This window comes from Lepidothrix coronata, unplaced genomic scaffold (genome assembly GCF_001604755.1).
Source record: "Lepidothrix coronata isolate B3197 unplaced genomic scaffold, Lepidothrix_coronata-1.0 Scaffold65, whole genome shotgun sequence".
NCBI lineage: Eukaryota > Metazoa > Chordata > Aves > Passeriformes > Pipridae > Lepidothrix > Lepidothrix coronata.
Window position 1 is genome coordinate 255,245 of NW_016690245.1, and position 18,147 is coordinate 273,391.

General features: G+C 35.0%; 1 long non-coding RNA gene across 1 annotated transcript; it reads right to left on the reverse strand.

The window, feature by feature from the left end:
- Nucleotides 1–316: 316 nt before the first annotated feature.
- Nucleotides 317–13,160, reverse strand: LOC108498866. The gene is made up of 3 exons (XR_001875336.1): nt 13,095–13,160; nt 1,228–1,378; nt 317–386 (listed from the first exon to the last, which is right to left on the reverse strand). It is a non-coding gene; the product is annotated as an uncharacterized LOC108498866 (long non-coding RNA).
- Nucleotides 13,161–18,147: the final 4,987 nt, after the last annotated feature.

Here is an 18,147-nt window from a genome sequence, read left to right on the forward strand (position 1 = left end):
CTTACAGTCTTATGAAAAAGGAGACAGTCAAAAGTACTTTTTTTCTTCATAAAGTCTAATTGACACATATTTGGGACATTCAATGTACTTAAAGAATATACAGAGAGAGACAGAGACATGACTGAATTTCAGTCTTCCAGTGAATGAAGTACAGTTGCTGCTTGACAGAGCACTAGCATCAGTACCCTTTAGCTAGGAATACTCTAAATTATCTGAAATTATATAGAGGGCTTAGCTTGTTAAAGTTGTGCTCCCAGTGTGAATCCAGAGTAACAAGTAACACCTCTACTTAAATGATAGTGGTAATGTATATTACCTGTATCCCTCTTTGAGCCTTAGCATCATAACTCCATGAAAGATGGCTCCTTGATATCATGGTACAATACCTGTTCAGTTCAAATATTAAGGAAAGTTTTCAACAAATTATCTACATTTTGAAAAGTATTAGAAATTGTGGTTGGAATGCATATGCTTACTTTTTGGTATTACAGAAAATATAATTAGACTAATTTACATGTTTATCAAATTAATGTTTCAAGATAATTTTCATTATATTACCATTCATATATAAATATCAAAACACTTTTTTTAATAATGCTGATTTTTTTTGATTAATGATGTAAACAAAACAATAAGTGAACTAAATTTTCAAGAACTCTTCTCAGATCAAGTTCTATGCATTTCTTTTTAAAATAAAACAATCCTTGAAAACATTATATTGATCAGAGAAATCTTGGAAGGATGCTACATTGTAAAGAAATAATAATACAAGATGGCAGTCATTCATATGTCTCAAATTTATTTTAGATTAAAAAAATGTAACAGAAATCCATTTTAATATTTTTAAAAGAGGTACTGATGTTTTTATGGTTAATGAAGAAAAAGCTGTGCTCATTTTTGTTAATGAGACAGATATGCTAAATCACAATGCTGTTGTAAGTCTGTTTATTCAAACAATGGTGGTGAATTAACTTACTTGAAATAAAAAGCGTTCAAGCCCTCAAGGATGGCAGAGCAATTTAATGCTGTGTAAGATTAGCTTTCTGAAAGCACACTGTGGAGGTCCTGAGGGTCTTATAGCTCACTTGTACCAAACTTTTAATATCCTCATTTAAATTTCTTCAGACTTAATAATATGCCCTAAAGTAAGAATTTGCTATTTAGGGAAAATATAAATACAACAATTATCAGCTCAGTACTACCCTTGAAGACAATGAGCATACATACAATCATCCTGCTGGGTCTGCTAGGAATTAGTAAGTCTGGGGGACTTTTCAGACATCCTTGCACTGCTCTGTGGACAGATGCTGTTAGATACAAGTAAACTGTCCATATGAGTATCCTCTTCAAGTCAGGCACTGCACAAATACAACTGGACCTTTTAAAGGTGGAAAAAGATTCACATCCAGTTAGTTTTAAGCACATTTATAGTAATGACACACATTCTAGTGAAAACAGGTCTAACAAAATGTACAGAGTAATGAGTACTGTGGATTAAAAAAAAAAAAAAATAAAGCCAAACCTGCTCTTGGTTAGTATGTACTTTTAATGTTACTTCTCTGAAAGATATCCAATATACTGTGTGTCCATGTGCCTACTGAGGCTACCAGGTAATGGAAAAAGAGTGAAACATTTCAGCCTCTAGTGACCTAGTATATCACTTCATGGGGTCAAATATTTTAAGCTAAACAAAAGTTTTGAATCTTTTTTGATCTGCATAATTCTGAGTGGAAAAAATACCGCTCAAATATACAGTCCAAATGCCTACTAATAGGAAGAAAATATTTTGTTTACTTGGTTTTGTCTCGTTTGGTTTTTTTTGGAAAAATGGTACATGAATTCACTGGTCTAGAAAAGAATGGTATCATAAGCAGTCCTACAAGCAATGGTGTGTATTTACCAATTGTTAATGAAAGAGTCTTAAAAAATTTCTCTTTCATAATCCATAGTTCTACATACCCAAGACTTCCAAAGATTAAATATGTCCTCAGTAGAAAAAAGAAGAGAAGAGAAGAGAAGAGAAGAGAAGAGAAGAGAAGAGAAGAGAAGAGAAGAGAAGAGAAGAAGAGAAGAGCAAGTTTTATGCAGGCAGGTAATAGGACAGAGTGGAATGCCTTTGGATTGAAAGAGGTCAGGTTTAGTTTATACATAAGGAAGGGTGGTGAGTCTCTGGAATAAGTTGCCCAGAGAAACTGTGGATGCCTCATCCCTGGTAGTGTTCAAGGCCAGGTTGGATGGGGTCCTGATCAACCTGATCTTGTGGGTGGAAAGGTGGTTTGAACTAGATGATCTTTATAGTGTCTTTTAACTCAAGCCATTCTATGATTCTATGAATATTAAGAACGATTGTGCAATATAGTAAAGTCCCTTAACGTTACAGGAAAGGTAATTAATACAGAAACCTATGAGAGATAATTTATACTTATTTATTTATATTCTCTGAGGAATTAGTTACCTGGCAATATCTAACCTATTCAAAATATTTAGAAGAGCCACCTCTCCTAAGATTGTTAAGAAGAAAAGAGAATAGTTTTGTTAATGATCAATTAAAAATGAGTTTATAAATGAGCTTTAACAAATTCAGAACTACTCAAAGTTTAGTGTTTTGAGATGTTAAAGGCTTATATATGTAAACTACTATTCTTTTGACTTTTTGAAACACAGCTTTGAATGCTATTAAATCTGGATGGAAGTGAAAACAAATCTCAGAAAATAAACTTACTGAAATATAAAAAAAGAAAGCTTAATTTAAAGAAGTTCTGTTCTACCATAATAACACAGTCTTAAATATATTATATATTGATTAAAAAGATTAGACATTAAAGAATTGAAATTTAAACCAAGAGCAACTCATGAAGATACATAAAAGGAAACAGTAAAGGGTGAAAGGAGCTTTATTCAGTACCAGACAAACCTACAAAGGATGTGGTAGACAACAAAACTTTGATTTGATGCTAATTGGTACTGGATACATGTACTAGAGATTTTCAATTTATGGAAAGCTGAGACTGTAAACAGCATGGGTACATGACTCTTACAAGCAGGAACCAGTGGACTTGCAAGAAGGTAGAGGGTTCCATTTTGTGAGTGTGCACCACAGATAGGCTGCCTTGCCTCACACTGTGTTGTATTCAGCCATTCTTGCTTTTCCTGTGAGGTTTGTTATAACTCATTTTATATCACCACTTTGAGAGGGTCCTTTGTCTGCTCTGATTGTCATATCAACTCCTGTAAAATGAGTCCTCTATCCCAAAGTGGGACTAATCCACAGCTTCGTTGGAGCACACTAATGGCACTGCAACATGTTTGCCTTCTGCCTTGGGCAACCATGTCAGCACAGTAGCAACAAGCAGCATCTATCGGTGACACTGTTCTAAGAAGAAGCTCTACTCTATACCTGAACTTAGCTGTTCAGAGTCAGTGGTACACTACCCCAAATTGGCAGGTCTGTACTTGTTAAAAAGAGAGGGGGAAAAAGGTGAAAATTAAACTGAACTGCTACCATTTACCTCCATTGTCTGGTTTATTAGAATAACGATGCCTTGTTGCACAGGGTCACTATGCAAAATATGGGGAAACTGTAAGCAGAAGAAAAACTGCAGGATTAGAAAAAATGTGTTCTGTGCATAAGAAAATGGAAAATGACCAGCATAGCAACAAGAGTGGCTGTCAAGAAGAAAACTAAAATGGTTCATTTAGAAGCTTGCAACCTCAACTTCCATTTCTGCTAATGGTCAGTTCAAGGACTGAGAAATTATTTGGAAAATAACATCAACTGTTCCTGATCCGTGTTACCTTTCAGTAGTGCTGTGAGCAGTCACATCAGGCTTTGCCCAAGCAAACCTCCCAGCTTCTCTGACTATACTGGTAGCACACATATCTACATATCCAGACTCCCCAACAGTTATGCTTCAGCAACTAAGAAGCAGTTTATAGGATTTTTTTTTTGTTTCTGTGGACAGCTATCACCACTGTCAGATGCCTAGCAAAATACATGGTGGCTGAGTTCACATCACCTTCCTAGAGTAGGACAGGGAAACAACCCTCTATAACAGTGGTGCTGGTCTAGACAAGATTAATGAAGCCTTTATGTCATTGTTACTTGGCAGGGCACTTAGATTCTTACTACCATGGCTCATAAAGTTCACAAATGCAACCTCATCTATCACTGAACATCTTTAGTTACCACCTAAGGAGTTGCCAGATGGCCAGGGAATAAGTTTTTCATGGAGGAATGGACTTAAATCACTCTTCTTTACTTAGTCTCATTCTTATTTGGTATTTGCAAAAGCAAAAGGGACACATAAAAAAGAACAAGAGCAGAAGATAATGTAAGGCCATGGCTACTACCTGTGCCAGCTGAGTCTAGTTTGCTCATCTGTGTGAATCAAAAAATCATAAGGGATATCCTGGTTGAAAATTTTATGTAAATTTTTGACAGCTCTTTGCCTACATTGGGAAATTTCATAGATAGCAGATGCAAGTCATTAAAAAGTCCCTATAATTTTTTTTCCCATTTCCTTCTGTCCTCTGATGTCTGTGAATGCTCACAGTGCAGCCTCTGGCAGCCACTGGCCTGAAGCTTCTGCCTGTAGCTGGGAATCCAAATTCAGCTGTATTTTAAATCCCTGCAGCCTTTGGGATCCAAAACCTGCATTTGGCAGCTCCAGAGTTTTTTTCCCAGCTCTGGTCTTTTTGTCATTGATACCGACTTACTCTGAAGGGCCAAAAAATATGATTACACTTCCACAGTGAGCAATGAACCATATAAGGCTCTATTAAAAACAAATGCACAGTATAAAATGGATAGCAAAGCAGAATAAATTCATTTGAAGCAGTTACTGTTTTGGATTTGCTAATAGCAGGTGACATATCGATGAAATGACATCAGTCAAGAGCATGAGTCTTTCAGGCTTCCATTGTCCTAACACGAGAGGTAATTTGGGAGCTTCTGGACATGCAGTGACCTCTTATAGAAGTGATTTGTGGGCTGCAAAAGGGTGGGGTGGCAAAGGTACTGAAGAATCAGCAATGGAGTTGAGTCTGCAGTAACATCGGCGTTATGTAGTAGAGTATTTTATGAAAAACTGTGATTAAAACTTTGAGTCCACAACGGCCTTCTGATCTTAACAAGGAGGGTAGATGATGCATGACTATAAAAAAAAAAATTGATGATGTGCCCTAATGACTGTCTCCCCATTGTGAACTCATGCATACTGGAACTGCCAAGATCCTTCTTATTTCTGTACCCTCCTCTCCTTCTTCTACCTATGCTTGATTGTGATATGCTTTCCATCCTAACTGAGCTGGAAAGCTGCCTGGTTTAATTTTCTATTTTTTTTTTTAAATAAACAAAAAAAATAAAAGTATTCAATATACTCTTTCCATCAAGACAGAGAAATACCCTTTCCTTATGGCTATAAAGCATCTCCAGCTTTTTTGGAGATGTTAAAGGCATGTGTTCTGTTGGTGGAAGCAGCAAGAAAGAGTAGGAAAAATATTGAAACAAGAGGTTAGACAAGGGCAGCTTGGTAGAAGTGCACTGGGATAGTGTCTATTTGAAAGTGTTAATGTATCTAGGAACCTGAATCCCTTTTCAGCTATTCTGAACTAGCAGTTCTTGGAGGAATTAAATCCATTCGTGGTGATATTTTTGGGTTTGTAATAGGGGCTGCAAGACTGTAAGGAAAACCATATGCTGCATTATCACTGAGAGACTGGAGGGATAGCAACAGCAACAGTCATTGGAAGTAATTGGTGGATCAACAAAAGTTAGTGATGAAGCAACTAAATTTTCAGGTTGCTAGAGTCTGACAAAACCTTGCAGGTGAAAATATTATATGCTGAAAAATTAAATTTTGACTTATTGCAATTATTTTTAGAATTGGATTGAAAATCTTTATGCTTCCTGTTAGAAAAATATCAAACTATTGCTTAAACATATTCATTCTCTGTTCAGAATCTTCTTTCTTGAACGATTATTTCCTTTTTGGTTCATTTTTCACCCTAGAAAAGGATCAAGGACTATTCTGATTAGAAAAAAATAGAAGATTGGATATAGGATAGAGTTTTTTAAATTTATTTTTAATGGTGATGTCAAAACTGAAATGCTTGTGCAAGAGTACTTGTTGAAAATAAATGAAATTTGAGGTTATATTTTTTTTGCTATTTTGAGTGAAGCCTTATTAAAAGTCTGATCTTTTGGGCAGATTTTATTTTGCCAAAATTATTTTAAATGGCTTCATTTGGCTCATTTCAGTATGAAGCAATAAGAGAAGAATAAGGGAATTAAAATCCCTGAAAATTAATACATTCTTCATACAGCTCAAGTAAAGCAAAAACATAAACCACAGAATCAGTCAAGTCAGTCATTCTGTCTCTAAAGATTTTCAGGAACACTGACTAGTTCTCAATAAGTTTATCATGGCTCTTCATTAATTACTCCTATATTAATATTACTTAATTTTCTTTGGCACAGTCACTCCCATTTTAGTACAGCAAAGACTGTTCTTAACAGCTTTAATTTTAAATTTTTCTTTTTAATTAAATCACTTAACGAGAAATACATTTCTCTGTTCTCAACTAATACAATATTTATCTGTGACCATTGCCTGAAGTGAATTTCAAGTCCTGAGATTGTCATTCTTGTCCATTCAAAAAATCATGACGGTTATGATATTAATGTTAAAAATACAATTAACAATAATAAATAATTTTTTAATATTTTTTATTTCAATGAAGTTAGAGATAGAATAAGTTCTATTTGATTTATTCCTGAAAATATGAAGTCTAGACACTTAAGTGTTCATACAATAGAAAGGATATTTTCATGTAACAGACTAACTTCCTGCAACAAATCTCACTGCCTGCAATTTTCCAAACCCTTATTTGCCTCACTTTTTTGCTCATATGACTGAAAATATGTGGACCAGCAAGAATTTTCACCTGGCCTAAGCATTTTCACCAGAGCAATTCAGCTATATTGCAGTTTGGTTCATGTACCTACATTCTGAGATAGATAAGACATCGACAATTGGATTATGATATAAATAAAGACAGTACTGAACAGATGTAAAAAGCCCTTTCCATTTGACTTTCTTGTATCAAGAGACTTATAAATGACAGTATATCTATTTCTTGAAAAATAAATGCCTAGATTCAATACAAAGGTAATTACTCATATAGAGTAATTTTGATGATTTTTGGTTTCCTGTCCTATTTAAGGTCTAAAGAGAATCAGGAAAAAATCTCTAAATTAATTTTCTCATTTAAAACACAGTTTAATTCATAATTAATTACCTCTAATAGGGAGAAAAAATTATTTTGCCTTTTCAAATTATATATAAAACTAAAGGATAAATTTATAAAAAACCATCTTTCACACAAAATTTCTATAAATACCAAATTCCAATCACAATTTAGTGACACAGTTATTTGGATTATGATTAATTTTTGATAAACGATTGAAACTCCATTATTTCTGCTTTTACCTGATTCACAATACAGGAAAAAGGTAGTCCAAGTATCTTCTCAGGTCACAAAATATAGATTTGATCTCTATTCTAAATTGGGATTATTATAATCCTTGTATAAAAATCTTCTATTCTGATGGAGTATTTTAAATGTAAACCTTTCTTGCTTGTCAATTTGTTTGGGAGCAGATGATGAATATGATCAGGTGGTTATAACTGGACTCTTACACTAGAGAAATTCACCATTTCAGTAAATGATAACAAAAAAATCTGGCATTTCCAGCTCATTAAATAGCATTCATATATATACATGAGTGAGCACAGAAAACTATGATGTCCTTGCCACTGCTTTAAAGAAATACAGCATATTTTGCTAATAAGATGAAATTCAAGTAGAATATATTTTGAATATGGTAAATAGCAAGGTTTACTACCAATACGTTACTCATTAATTCTTGGATTCACATCCAGATATTCATGTCTTAAAATAGTTCTCATAGTATTATTTTTTGAGTTAGCTTAAATCTCTATGGAGTTCAATAAAAAAGCATGAATTCTGATTAGCTTCAACTGATGTTTCAATGCATACATACTCCTCATATTCATAATCATATGTGATAGATAGGATCTTCGAGATGTATACATTAAATATTTCTAGTAAAGCTAAAAGGCTAAGGGGTTTACATTTTTTTTTAATTCAGTTAGAGTGAAGTTATGTCTGAACAAGTATGTAGATTTTGAAAAACACAGGTTTTGTACCTATAGGTAGGCTGGTTCACTTTCATCTGTTTTAAAGAAAAGAAGAAATTTGAATTTTTAGAAATTATTTTAGTGAGGAAAAATTTTGAGGAGAAGCATCAAGGGTGAGATATATTCCTTCCCTGGATTGATTCTGGGTGTTTTTTTTAATCCAATAACTGCTTTATGTAAAAAGCATGAGTAGAATTGAGAGCTTCATTCCCATCCTTTATAGATACAATAATTTTTAAGCTACTGCTAGCATGACAAGTAAAAACAGAGAGATTTTCTGAAGTCTGATTTACTAGTTATTACTAGCATAAAAAAATCTATGTGCCTGATCATTTGATTTTATGTTCTTTCCCATGATGTGAAAAGATCTTGGTTTATATTTTACTGAGTTCTTATATAACTGAAAACTGATAAATGCTTATAGATGTTTTAATTTTCTATTTAAATGTTGGTAAGGCATACAAAGGTAAGAGTCACAGCTTTTTCACATCCAGTTCAGAATGTGTCAGGTGTAATAACCTTAGACACAACATAGTTTTAATTCTTTCAAATTCCTGCTTGACCATCAATTTATTGTGAATCTTCCCAGTCATCTGTAAATTACATTTAATTGGATTTTTTTGTCATTGCTGTGGTACTCTTCTGTTTAGCAACATCAACAAGATCCTTTTTTGAGTTTACAGGCTCTATAACAAAAGAATTGCAGATTGTGATTATTTAAACACTTAAATATACCTGATTATATTATACCATGATTTTTAGAATCAAATCTAATATAATTATTCCTATGTAATAACAAGGGTGGAAATGTTTGTAGTATTTGGCTTAACTGGGACTAACAACTACAACTATTAAATTTGCTGCTATTCTTGTCCTTTTCATGGTCTCACTCTGTCCCCTACTACCATTTATTGTCATAGTTAGAATAGGTAGGTAAATATTGACTTAGTGTAAAAAAAATTTTTTTCTCACCTCTTTCCAAGGACAAAGGAAAATTCAAAGGATCTTTGGAGACTGTGTTTATATCATTCTACTTTGTGGATATGCTGATTTTGAGGGCCAGGGAGGGGTGGCCTATTGAACAAGTTGGGCTGGGTAAGATTTCCTAAAGAAAACCTAATTTGAAAAGTAATCACATTTACTATTTTTGGACCAGTTATACAGGCACCAATGCTTGCAAGAGCAGAAAATTTGTAAGTTAGTTTAACAAGTAAATTAATAGATCAATAAGTCTTCTAACTTTCATCAGGAAGCTGATAGTCTATTTTCTATTGACTATGACTAGACAATAATGTAACTGTATACCCACTGCAAAGACTGTCTTGCAGTTTGTCTGCAGGAGAATTTCCTAGAGAAATAAATTTGTTCTTGAAAAGGAGTCTTCAAATTTAATGTACTCTTAGTCCACAGTAGTTTAATTCAGAGAATAGGGATTATTTTATTCATCAGTATGAGAGTCTGTGTGAGTAATTCGTGTTAAAATGAGTATTCATTTTCCTTATAACTCTGTTTATAGAAATATCCATGTTTTTTCTCCCAGTAAAAGATATACCAGCTGAAAATGAGCCAGCAGTGTGCCCAGGTGGCCAATAAGGCCAATGGCATCCTGACTTGCATCAGGTGTGGTGAGCAGGACCGGGGAGTCATTGGATAAGTCCTCTGTCCTCAGTCCTCTGTCACTGGTGAGGCTGCACCTCAAATCCTGTGCTCAGTTTTGGGCCCCTCACTTTGCGAAAGACATTGAGGTGCTGGAGTGTGTCCAGAGAAGGGCGACAAAGTCAGTGAAGGGTCTGGAGAGTAAGTCGTATGAGTAGAGGTTGAGGGATTTAAGAATGTTTAGCCTGGAGAAAAGGAGGCTCAAGGGAGACCTCATAATTCCTTGCAACTCCCTGAAAGGAGGTAGTAGCCACGTGGGGGTCGGTCTCCTCTCAGGCAACCAGCAGGAGGAGAGGACAGTGTCAAGCTGTGCCAGGGAAATGTTAGATTGGGTATTAGGAAAAAATTCTTCACAGAAAAAGTTGTCAAACAGTGGAAGAGGTTGCTCAGGAAAGTGGTTGAGCCACCGTCTCTGGAGATATTTAAAAGGCATGTCTTTGTCTCACTCGGGGACACGGTTTAGTGGTGGACTTGGCTGTGCTGGGTTAACAGTTGTTCTCACTGACCTTAGAGACCTTTTACAATCTAATTCTATGATTCTATGATTGTATTGTATTATATTAAAAGGCATAATCTTTGCAATCTAAAATATATATCTTATTTTAAATTCAGTATATTTCCATCAAATGGAAAAAAATATTTTATACTAATATATATAATTATGCTCCTAATTTCAGTGAAAGCAGGATGAACACCTACATCAATTAGAGGTGAATAATAACTGTTTAACTGTGATGTGAAACTTTTTCATGAGAAAGGTAAACACAACATTATGAAACTTAAGAACTGAATTTCAATAGCACCATTATAAATATATTTCTATTATTTGCTTCTGATTTTTAAAAAAATATAATTTATCCACACTGTCACAACTTATGAGCATAATCCATCAATAAAGTAATATTATAGTTGTTCAGCTATTAAATTATGATCCCTTTTGAACTGTTTAAGAGCCTCTGGGATTCTTGTATATAGTTTCCTCTAGTGTTTATTTTTTAATTTGTAACGTACCAGAGAAATGAGTTATAGTGACGAATTTCTGTTTTGTGATTATTAGTTTTTTAGATTAAGTATTTTATCTTGCTGGCTGCAGCCAAGTAAATGTAATTTACACACAGAGCAGTCTATTATACTCATTCAGTGCATGGGGTTTCAATTTTCTCAGTTCAAGTTTAATCCCATGGCTAGCTAACAATACAGCGTAGTGATCAAAAGCTGCAAAGCAATTATTAACATATATATCATATTACCATATAGGCATAGATCACTGCTGGACCTTACAGGAATAACTGTTCTGATGTTTTAGTGTTTGATTTTCTTCTGTGTTTTTCAGAATAGCTATCTAATATTTAGGTTGTTGTTATGCAATTATTGTTGTAATTGGCTTAATGTATTCAATACCAAATTTATTCATTGAAAATTATTTGTATAATCTGATGCCAGTGGTTGGTCACAACTATAGAAATGTGATGTTCTTCTCTAAAGAGCAGATCCTGTAGCCTTTGGCTTTCTTTTTCCATCGTTACCTTTATTGCCACCACTTTCTGTGTTAATCTCATAAGATCTGGCCAAAAACTAGATATTTTTCTCAAAATGCATATTTTGGGTATGCATGGCAAGGTTTTGGTAATGGGGAGGCTACTGGGGTGGCTTCTGTGAGAAGCTACCAGGAGCTTCCCCCATGTCTGACAGAGCCAATGCCAACCATCTGCCAGCTTCAAGATGAAGGCACTGCTGGTCAAGGCTGAGCCCATCATTGATGGTGGCAGTGCCTCTGGGATAACAGGGTTAGGGAGAAAAAAACTGCTGAAGAAAGACAAGCGGAGAGAGGAGTGAGAAAATGTGAGAGCAACAATGCTGCAGACCCCAGGTTCAGTAAAGAAGGAGGGGAGGGAGGTGATCCAGGTGTCAGACCAAATTCCCCTGCAGACCATGGTGAGGCAACTGTGTCCCTGCAGGCCATGGAGGTCCACAGGGGAGCAGAGATCCACCTGCAGCTCCTGGAGGACCTGACATCAGAGCTGGTGGAAGCTCAGAGGCTGTTTCCCCCGGGAAGGCTTACAAAAGCCTTTCTGTAGTAAACTGGATGGGGAAACCTTCAACTAACCACTGCTTCCCCTATCTGCAGTCCTTCCCTTTAAATCAGGACTTAAATCTCCTGTTTAATAAAAAAATAATATGTTTAGTTTCTTATGTAAATTACTTCCCTATGAAATGAAACAGCAGGAGAAAGATTTCAATTCACAGTAAAAAAAGAAAAAAAAATTAAAGTGGGACAGAAAGGGACCAGATGGAATTAGCGTGAAAAGTCTGGACAAAGAGGGCACTGAATAAATTATTTATTCAGATCTACATTAGCACTTAACAGAACTCTTATACTTCACTTACAATAGTTTCTTTATATTGATGATAAATTTGGATATGGTGCTTTGCAAACAAATTGTGAATACTGTTGAACATTTTTTCTCTGTGACTACAATCTTTTTGCATATTGACAAATCCCAATGCCAACATAGGCTTTAGGTTAGTTCTGGTGGTTTAAATACAATAACGGCAAAACATAGATGTTGCTAATTTCTTCATCTGTTCTTTCTGCCTTGTACACCTTCTATTCAGTTGAAAGTTTTTAGAGCTGTTGGAACTGTATGTAATGAGTAGAGAACAACCTCAGTGTTCTCTCTCCATTCATGCTCTTAATATAAAATCAGGTTGCAATTCTACATCTGTGTGAGAACAATTGTAGCATAATAGAAGCTCTATTTGCCTACCGGGCATGGTACTACCAACCTTTAATTCATTACTCTGTAAAACACCTTGTAACACCCGACATCTGAAAAGCTGCATGAACAATTTAATTTTATTATTCTGAATGTAAAAGAAGAATAGGCAATTCCAGGTACATTAGCTTTCTTCCATGTTCCTGTCACTGCAGAAATTTAGACATACCCGAATAAAGTAGAAGGACTGAAATAAAATGCTGATTGAGAATAGCCACCACTGTTTTAAAGAGTAGAATTAATTATCATATAACTCAAGCCTTGCTCACGTTCAAAATATTTTCCACATTGACAAAGTTCCAAATACTGGTCTTGAGGTCTTTGGCTGGGATAGAGCTAATCTCCTTCTCAGTGGCTAGTATGGGGATATGTTTTGGATTTATCCTGAAAACAGTGTAATAATGTAGGGACATTTTTGTTATTGCTGAGCAGAACTTACACAGAGCCAGGGCCTTTTCTGCTCTTTGTTCTGCCATTCTTGCAAGGGGGATGGGGGTCAATGGAAAATTAGGAGAAGAAAGAGCCAGGACAGCTGATCTCAACAGACCAAGGGGATATTCCACATCTTATGACATCATGCTCCGTATATAAAGTGGGGAGAAGAAGGAGGGAGGAGGGCATGTTTGGAGTGATGTTGTTTGCCTTCCCAGGTAACTGTTACGTGTTATGGGGCCCTGCCCTCTTTGGAGATTGGCGGAACACCTGCCTGCCCATGGGAAGTGGTGAATTAATTCCTCATTTTTCTTTGCTTGTGTGTGAAGCTTTTCCTTTCTCTATTATACTGTCTTTATCTCAACCTACAAGTTTTCTAGCTTTTACTCTTCTAATTCTCTTAGAGTAATCCCACTTGTGGGGGCATGAGAGAGCAGCTCACTTTGTTGCTGGCTGGGGTTAAACTGTGACAGGGAGCAAGGAAAATAACCATACAATTTACAGTAAAATCGTTGTACTTATACAGATCAAAGTTCTAAAAAGCCACACAAACATTTGGTCATCATAATAACAAGACACATGAAGTAAAAATCTTTCCAGAGCTCATGAAACTGCTTATTTAATACACAGGGAGGAAACAAATAGGACACCCTTCCCTTCACACACATTTTAAAGCAAAAACAAGTCTTTGCAATGAAATAATTCTTCAAGGAAAAGATGGAAAATATGATCTTAATTTTTATATAAATCCTCAGAATGAATTTATTGACTGAATCTGTACTAGCAAGCCAAGTAAGCATGAGTTTTTCTCTCTCTTTGCTAGCAGACTACAAGGGTTAGTTCCAGACTGTGTATTGGAAGTGTCTCTGCCCTGTACTGGATTTCAACTCATGTCAAGGAACTGTTCTGAAGAGTAGGAAGTGATTTAAACCAAAATTATTCCACAGTGTTTTTTCACCAATTTAGCTGTACAGAGAAATTGAACTCCACTGACTGAAAATGTTGCCTAGTAAAGAAATATTTTCCTGGTATAGGTGAACTCTGTTTCTTGATATTTATGCTGCTTGGCATTGATGTTACATGTCTACACAAAGGCATTTTTCCCAATTAAATTCCTTGGTATTATGTAATCACAACTTCAGAAATTCCCAGATTTCAATTATGCGGAAAACTTTTTCCTAAATGCCAATGACATTTCAGAAGTTTTAGTTAGTTTGTTTGCTTCATATCAACATTACTGAAATTATTCAAATTTTTGAGGTCAATTTTGTCTTTTGACATTGTAAAGTTGAGGTTTATTTTATGCTCTATTATTTACGTAGATGATTTATTTATTTATATTTGTTATGCATTCTTATGGGAAAGTAACAGTTTTTGCCCTACCAAAAGTAAATATTTCTATACTTTTTAGACAGTTTTCACCCTTTAACACTGCTAGGTTTATGATTGGGCTCAATGGTCTTAAAGATCTTTTCCAACCTAAATGATTATTTGTAGATGTTTGTGGATATGGCTTTTAAAAACATTTTTATATATTTGCTTTGTCTGTTTTCCAAATGGATAAAGAACTTGACTATTTTGATACTTGAAAATTGTTTTAAATAAAAAAAATTGGAGAAGCATACTAATTAAAAAGGTATTTTAAACAAGTCCTTTCCCCATATTTTAATGTATAAGCTGCACATACAGCTATGTGTTAGTAGACACAAACACAGTTACTTGAAATCTAAGGAAGTTAGGATTTTTTTAAGACACTCATGAGACTGTATTTCTACAAATTTTCCATCTGTATCATCACCCATTTTCAGCTAAGGTTTTATCTGAATATATGAGTGTCAGGATGAGCCCAGCAATAAGACACTGATGTATCTTATGAGTACATACCCAAGACTGAGGTTAAAATGCAATGGGAAAAAAAAAGAAAATCCAAGAATAATAGTAAAGCACAGATAAGTTGAAATTTCTGTTTTCCCAGTATTAGCTTGAATTATCCCTTCCTAATAATGTGCTGTCATACTACATTATTCTGTATTTGCATTTACGTATAGATTATTTCTTGTCTTTTTCCTTTACCATGCATCAAATTGCATGCTAATATATCTTATTTCACAGCACTATCATTAAGGCGTACCATACTTTACACATATGTAGATGTTAGTGAGCCCTATGTTGCTGAAATTGCTGAGCTTTGCATATTTCAGCTATGAAAAATTATTTAACACTACTTATGTAATAATTTTATCATCATAAAAGGATGTACACTATATTATTTTGTTTCATAGAGCAAAGTTCACTTACAGATGTAGGAGTATTAAAGAATTCTCTATTGGCCTATAAGATGCCCTTTCTCACATAGTCTGTTACTGAAATAATTTACAGCGTATCTTATTCTTTTGCTCTTTGGCCCTCATCATTATTGGTTATTAATTGCCAGGTCACTTAGGAATTGAATTATAACACTCATATATTTCCCTTAGGGTACTGATTATCCACTTCTTTTTCCTCTGATAGCAATAAAAGTCTCTTATGAAATAACTGACTGCCAGAACTGCGTTGCTACTATAGTTGAACAAACTCATTTTTGTCAGGATATCACATTAAAAAAATTGCTTCTACATAATTCATGTAATAACTGCACATGAAATAGGGATGAAAGCCTGCTAGAAGAGTAAAGAAGCAAAGCAAGTATAAGTATAATTGTGTTAAAAGCAAAATTACTGAATAAGTAAATAAAGCATATATATATATGCATGTATAAACAGTCTAAAATTGTGAAAGGAATAATATTTTACTGAAGAGGTATACAATGCAAACTCTATATTTGTGTGTCTACTATGACAAACAGATCGAATGATTCACTTTAGAACCTTTTTAGGGTAGATAGGTTTACACCTTTTCAAAACTTAGTAAAATACTCTCACAGGACCTCATTGTAAGATAGAAATCCTTTCATTGATTGCCTGAACTCATCATGCCTGGGTTTTGCCACTACCATTGATACTTGGTACATATCCTTTTTTCCCTGCTTTTTCCCTATATGTTACCAGATGTCTGTGATGTCCTTCGGGGGTATTTTTGCTACATAGAGTACACACTTTAATTTTCTTCAGATACTTACACCCATTCTGCTACAGCATGTTTAAGCTTTGGTGAATCTCATAAGCTGGAATCGAACCTCGCAAGGTACGCAAACAATGGCAAGAACAGCTTCCACAGATGTGTTAACTTAAAAAAAAAGTTCAAAGAAGGTATAATCTCCCCAATAAAAAAATGCTGGAAAACTAGTAATAATGGATGAGGATGAATCTGAAATATCCGGTATGAAGAACTGCTCAGAGACTTTTTTATCTTTAAGCAGCAAGGTATTTGTTTATTCAACACTGGGAGCAAGCCAGCTTGCACTGGACAAACTTGCTCAACTTGAAAGTGCAAAAGCAAGCCATTTTATACACTTTAGATACAGGGTTACATCATTTAACATACAGATTAACAAGTGGACTAGTCTCTGGGCGGAGTTTTTAAACACATGCACAGTCTTTTACTGTGGGGGTCTTCTCCTCAAGCCTCTGGTGGTCGCCATGGACGTCTTCCTCAATTTGACCTCTTCAATTAGGTGACCTGAATTCTTCAAGCTTGCAAAATCCTGGCTCTGGGCCTTCTAGATCTTATTCAAACGTCTAGTTTCCCTAATTTATTGCTGTGTGTGTACTACTCCTATTCTTTCTATAATAAGGCCTTTGGTCCAGTGAGCAGAACAGAACATGATGTTAACCAGTGCTCCTAAAATGTTCTTCTAGCAAAACAGGTACTGGAGCTTCTTAGCAGGCCAAGATATCTGAATTAACTCTTTTAGGCCTGGTTCCTGTTTCAAGAAGGCTGAGGTACTCAACAACTGCTTTGCCTTAGTCTTCAATGACAATCTCTCTTCCCACACTTCTTGAGTGGATGGACAACAGAATGGAGTGTTGGGGAGCAAAGTCCCTCCCATTGTAAGTAAAGATCAGATTCATGACCATCTGAGGAGCCTGAATGTAAATTAAGTTTATGGAACATGCAACAGGTGGAGAAGCCCTGTGGCTGTTATTTGCTCTTGTAGTGCCAGTACTTTCCATCCCAAATGTGATTTTTGTAACTAGATCCAAACTGACTTACCATCTGTAGGTTGTGCCTATGGTAAAATGTAGTTAAGATGTAGTTAATATTGTGAAAATGTAAATTCATAATTACATGAAGCACTCTATACTGTCAGGATTTCTGCAATAGTATTAAAGGTATCTTTACTGAAAATGTATTTCTAGCACCATCTAGTTTTCCTTTTCACAAGACCTTAATACTTATGTGAAATTAATCTTGTATTTGACTATCCTACACAGATTTTCTTTCCTGCAGTAATTTCCAGACGTGGCTTATCAGCATACAACTGAAAAGTAATATATGTAAAAATACAGTCTCCTTAGCTCTGAGTAACTGTGGAGCAAATACTTTACAGAAATCCTAGTAATTTTATGATTTATGACAGCTCTAAAAAATAGGGATAACACATTCATTTACCAGGCTCTTTCTTTAATACGCCTGGTTGACCCAAATTTTATTTTGAATTGTGTAAGTAACAATACTACTTTAAATATGTTTTTAGATATTACCTACTAGTACAGTCAGATTATTTAAACAGATTAAATTCATTATTAAGAAAAGCAACATGCTCCTACTCATGTCTTGAATCGATCTTTCACACACTTGCATTTAACCTTTTAAATTTTTCTGGAGAACATGAGGACTGGTTAGTGCTACACTAAGCATTTTCTGTATAAAATGCCCCATGACTACCAAAAGGCAGAAGAGAAAATGAAAATAATCTATAGGTCAGAGAGGAAATAGTTTTGAGGGAACAGGAGGAACTTCATTTCAACAGCTACTCCCACCTTGTAGCCTTTACAAGCAGAGAGTAGCAGCAGTTTGATAACTGTATTAGGAACAAACTTTTTATTTTTTTTTTACTAATTAACCTGATGGTTCTCACAAAGAAAAAGTTTGTCTTTGTCTTTAATTCTTGTTGTTTC